Raw genomic sequence first — 6,102 nt, 5'->3', positions numbered from 1 at the left:
CCCGAGCACCGCTTTATCCAGACCTGCGCGGTTCACGTGACTGATTACAAACCTCACCGACGTCACTGATGACACGACTGGCAACTGTGACAGAGGAACAACGTCTGTAGCTGTGAAGAAACATCTGGTTCATACTGTACTACACCACTGCACACGGAATGACAGAAAAAAGATATCTTTATTATTATTGTTGTTGTTGTTGTTGTTGTTGGTAGTAGGAGCAGTTTTGGTAATATTGCCCCCCCACACACACACACACACACACACACACACCACCACACACACCACACACCACCACCACGCACACACACACACACCACACACCACACACACTCAAGACAGCCACACTGTTAAAGACAAAAGACACAAAACAATCACAAACCACGCAGCCACGTGGATGTTTTTCTTCTTTATAGTTATCTTGCATCTCTTTTTGTTTTGTGTCTCTTTGTTATCGTTTCACCTGTCTTTCTGGGACATTTTCACACATGTGCAACAAAACTGAAAAACTGAGTGACTAACCCTAAAATCTTAAGTATTTACAAAAATGTTTTTAGAGGAGATGAATGAAGCAAATTCATTTGAAAAACTGAAATTTCTGACTAATTAAACTATAATGAAAGATCAACATTTAACAACCAACTGCAACAAAAGTCAGTACAACCATCATTATTGAGGCTCTATCCTGTTATGCTTTGTTTTTTATTTATTTATTTTGTATGTCCACCTTTATTTTGGATGACAGATTCAACCATCCTGCGCATGGGTGATACCACAAATCTGTGGAGTGATGTTTTGCCATTCTTTTCACCTGCTTTTTGCTGGTGGGGTTCATTGCTCCACCTTCCACTTTTCCTTGTCAGTGTTTCTGGGATCATTCCTCTCCATCCAAGTGTCTTGAGACTGGAAGTTATATTTTCATTCATTGCTGTGTTTCAGCTTATGATCAGTAGCCCACTGATGCTCTTGTATCCTCTCACATCTTTATGAAGCTTCACAGTCTGGATTCGTATTTTCTCGGGCAGTTCTTTACCATGTGGAGCCATGTTGCATTGGTGTTCACTGGTTATTCTTTTGAAACCTTGTTCATGCAATTAGCTTTAATTGGAAATCACAGGTATGTTGCAGTGATCACAGGAAATTGGGGAAACAAAGACAGACTGATGACTGAAATCTACATCATATACATTAGAGTGCAGTCTGATTATGTCCCAAAAGAAACAGAATTGTAAAATCATCACTGGAATTATATGAGGAGGACTAATCTATAACATATTACAGGCTTCATAGTCAAAGTACTTTCCTTATGTGTCAGCTAACTTTATAGTTAAACTGAACCAAAATGGATATTAGTACAGAGTAAAAAGAAATAGGCTATAACTAACTATTGTATTTTATTTAATTAGACTTGAACTGCTGCAGGCATGACACTTTTCCTGTTAGTGATATAACCATGAATGACTCATGGCTGGTAAGACTGAACCAGTACAGAAAACTATCAGTGCCTGAGGCCAGAGAAAACATGGCCTATTTTGCCCTCTACTGCCCTTGTGTGGAGATTACCAAGATACACAGTTTTCTTAAAACTTACAAATGACCATATTTGAGTACCGGAAGATTGTAGGCAGCTTAGATGTCTGAGCCTCTCAGACGTTTTGCTGTGTCATCTTTGATGTGGTAATTATATCTTTATAATAATCATATCCATGCCGTACTGACATTGCAGTTTTGTGGTATAACCGATCATGACAATCAATAAATCAAAAATGTTAGACTTTGTATTATCTTAACAGAGAAGTGGAAAGTGAGTCATAGTACTTTAGATGAAAAAATAAGTTATAAGACAGGTAGGGTGGAATAGATCTATGAATGACGGTGACCGTCTGGGTTGTGAAGCTCTGGTTGGATAAAAAATGGAGAATATTAATGCAAGAGATTAAAAGGAGAGAATGAATGACAACTTGAATGCTCTAAATCTATTGCATAATAGCCAACAGCGGCATTTGTCTCCGTGAGATTGAATCATACACAGAGTGAAAGCCCCTGACTCCAGTCCAAGATGTCTGTGCAGAAACAAAAATCATCATCTGTTCTATCTATCACACAGAGAAAGTGAGACAATGTGCTCAAATTTAGTCTGGACAGGTCCAGTCACTGGAGCCAAAAGGATTTACATCAGTTCAAACAGTTTGCTAATTCTCTGCAGTTTGTGTAGTTATGAACAAGCCTCCAAAGTAACTGTTCATTGATTTGCTACTATAGACAATTCAGGTGCTTTTGAAAATGTATGACAGGTATCAACAGATGCCTCCAAATCTACCATGATAGCTGTCTATAAAATAAATGCATAAACAAACTCAAAAAGGATCAACAAGTTCAAGTTTCCCTTTCACAGAGCCACACATTTTTATATTATTTATGATATTCCAAGGTGACTTGTTGTTGTTGCAACATTCATTTAAATGTAAAAATCATGATCATCTATTAAAACACTTTCTATTGACACCTTGGGGCCTTGATCAGTTTGTGAAGTTCAATTCTGATTAAACTACAAATAGCAGTTCAACAGAGGTCTCCCAATCTTCCACAAAAGTGCTGTCAGGATAGATAAATAATCAACAAACTCAAAAAGAAGTCTCAAAGAACACTTTAGTTATTTGATATCTCTCTGCATTAGCTGGTAGCAGTCATTTTTCTCTTCAATTATGTCAAGATCACTAAGTAAATATTTTGTGATCTAGCATAACAAATAATTGAGCTTACCTGAAAAGCTGCCAAAGGTGGATGAGTAATTTGAATGTTGGGTGAACTGGCCTTCAACTGGATTATGATTTCAAAACCTTGTCGAGCATCTGCTCTGTTGAAGTGCCTTGATAAGAACTCAAACCGCTTCCAGGTTTGAGGGTGTTTTTCATTGGCTGACTATGACCTTAAATTATGGTGTGGAGGGGAGTAAATGGAAGACATATGGGCAGCAAATATGGATTTAGACTGAGAGTATAATTTGCACAAGAACTCATCTGCAGAATATGATCAAAGGTGATCATAATAACATTCAATGCTAGGATCAGTCATGATCTCTGACTTCTTATAGGGAGCTCCAGAAAATATTATCCACTTCTTGCTGTCTGAAGCCAGAGACAATGAAGTCATCGCTTCTGCAGAAACATGAATCCTTGGCACTTACATCACATGACATTTTTGATCTCAGTGTGAAGCTCAGCATGAGCTCAGGAGCCATAGATCAAAGACGAAACAGACAGCTTCTGCAGGCGTTACACCCATTCACATAACAAGGGGAATGTAACGATGAAGCCTGTGATGAAAGCTTGTCAATAACTACAATCGTGCTGCTTCAAACGAGGGAAACGGAGCATCCATAGCAACAGCCTGTACTGTACAACAGTGAAATATTTCAAAGAGGAAAACGACTAAATGACTAAGTAAAACACAGCAATTTGAGCAGTAAGTCAAGGTGATGATCATTTCATTAACACGTAGGACAGTCATTTTTGCAAACACAAAAAAAGTGGTGAATTAGTTTGTCGTGTCTCAGATAAATGTAAGCTCTACACAAAACCATTTATGGACCAAGACGACACACTGGAGAAGAACTCCAGCCTCCCTCCTAGTGTTGCGACAGCTTTATTTTGGTCTGTCTTATGTAAATGTGTGAGTCACTGTCATTATTCACGATTAATAAGGGCATTATGAATTATGTTACAGGCAGAGTGTCAATAGACACTGCTTACTTTTTGATGGACTGAGTCTATTGTTGATGGTAATATAGGCCTATATTGTAAAAAAGAATCAAAAAAATGTTAAAAATCTTGAAATAAACAGCCAATGAGGCTGAAAGAGCATTTATCTCTGCAAACCAAAACCTTCTGTTTCTCAGTGAACGTGTCAAGCAAACTCTGAAGTGTGTGAACACTTTAATATTGGGTTACAACAATTCAAAATCATTTCTGACTTGCTGAACAGTTTGAGAGTTACAGAGGTCGAGCAGGGATAGCGATGTGGCGATAACAGACATACTACTTGCTATCACAAGTGATTTCATTGATTTCCATGTGCGATATATTTACCAGTGATCAACACTTAACTAACTGGTAACAATGAAAAGTCAGGTCCCACCGAGATTTGAACTCGGATCGCTGGATTCAGAGTCCAGAGTGCTAACCATTACACCATGGAACCACACCTGCTTCGCTCTCTAAACAACTCAACAGCTAGATTTAATTGTCCTGCTTTTGTATTAATAATGTTAATGTTTATGTTAATAATAATCTTTTGTGAGTTTAGTTAGTGAAAAATATTTAGACGAATTCATGGAGGGAGAAAACCGGTACTAACTTACCACTGGTTTCAGTTCTTCACACCGTCACGTTGTCTGCCCCCTGTTGGTGAGGAGGAGAACGGCAGTGTTTATGCCAAAAGGCTTATACAAGCAAGGTTCACTAAATTCATAATAAGACTTGGTATTGGCATTCAAAGTGGATGAAGAAGCAGTCTAATGATGAATAACCCTTCTGTAGGTCTATGTCTATGAAATATTCTCTGGAGACCTCAGCTTTGAAATAATGTGGAAATAACTGTCCAAAGTATTCTTGCAGAGGTCTCCTTCATGCGTGGCCTCTCTAATTAGATTTATTTATAGACAAAACTTTTGTCCTTAATTACTGTCCAAGACTTTGTTAAAGGGCTTACTTGGTTATTGTGTAGAGTTATGCATGTCCAGGTACAGTTTGATCTGAATTTAAGAGTAGTTATAGACACAGGAAGTGAAAATGATCAGCCTGACTGGAATGAATACAGATTATCCATTAAGAATGGTTCAGAAAAGATCCAGCTGTGGTCTGATGGATCCTTACAGTTCCTGTAGCAGTTTCTGATTACATTCATTGCAACAATATGAACTGAAGCTCATCTTAACGTAAGTGAGTCGGGCGCCGGTAATTCTTTAAAACATTTCATGTTCTCCTCACTCCACATAAATCTACCACCCTGGGTCTCAACAGCTGATGTCAGACTGAAGTAAAAGTGACAGGTTATCCAGCAGCAGTGTGGTCAGCATCCAGGTGCAGCCTCTTGAGAATAAACCAAAGGTGCAACTCTGTCAGATCATTTAAAAGTATAGCCTCTTTTCAGTGGCAGCTTCTGTGAAAAACAGCTTTGGCTGAAAGCTATAGCTGACAGGCTGACTGCAGCAGAAAGGATTATGCCTGAGGCCTGCATTAGTAAGTCCCTGCAATTCTTCTTTTTCCTCTGCAATATTTTACAGCACTTAAATAATCAGCCTAGAGACAGCCTTGCATAGAATTCATACATTGTCCAGATTCTATTATTCCATGTGTTGCATCTATATCTTTCATGAAACAAGATCATGTTGAATCCAAGCAAGTGCTTGCTTTGCAGTCTGAACTGCAAAGAACTGACACTGAAAACAAACTAGTACTCTGCTAATATCGGTTACTGTGCTGCAATTTGACATTATCTGTTTTCTGACAATGTCTGTTAGACATTCATGTAGTCAAGAGTTCTGTACTGTACAACCTAAATTACAATCTCAGTCTGTGAACTTTTATTCACATTATGCTTCTATGGCAAGGACACTGAGTGTTTGTTGTTAACTATCTTGAAGTTTTATACTTTCACCTCTGCTAGTTTATGTCTGTGAGGTGGATGTGGGTTGGTGTTTTTTCTCATATGTTTTCCTCTTTGTTAAAGTTGGATTTTCTTATATTATATGTATTGTATTCTTCTGTACCTGTTGTTGCTCTATGCATTTTAATGCAAAACACATTGAATTGACTTAATGAAATGTGGCACATGAAGTCTTTAAACTAAATTCTCCACATCTTTCATTGTGATTTTTACATCAGAAAACTTGCCAGTTGCATAGAATTTTAACTGGTGGATTTAATCAAGTGAAGAATCAAGTATTCAACACACAATGCTGAAAGAGGAGCAGGAACAAAGAGGCAATTCGTTTTTTTTTCCCCGACTGTGATTAATTTTAAACCTGAAAATGTGTTCGATAGAAAAAATTTCTTCCTCTGCTAAATTAGAAATAATGACACAGATGTGGACAGATGAGGA

General features: G+C 37.9%; 1 non-coding gene across 1 annotated transcript; it reads right to left on the bottom strand.

The window, feature by feature from the left end:
• Window positions 1-4,128: 4,128 nt before the first annotated feature.
• Window positions 4,129-4,200, bottom strand: trnaq-cug (transfer RNA glutamine (anticodon CUG)). Its single transcript has one exon. It is a non-coding gene; the product is annotated as a tRNA-Gln (tRNA).
• Between the last annotated feature and the right edge of the window lie 1,902 nt (window positions 4,201-6,102).

Source organism: Seriola lalandi, unplaced genomic scaffold, assembly GCF_002814215.2.
Source record: "Seriola lalandi dorsalis isolate HSWRI2012SDOR001 ecotype SW California unplaced genomic scaffold, Sedor1 jcf7180002054682, whole genome shotgun sequence".
NCBI lineage: Eukaryota > Metazoa > Chordata > Actinopteri > Carangiformes > Carangidae > Seriola > Seriola lalandi.
Note: the sequence above shows the minus strand (reverse complement) of the source record. Positions and strands in the feature narration are given on the sequence as shown.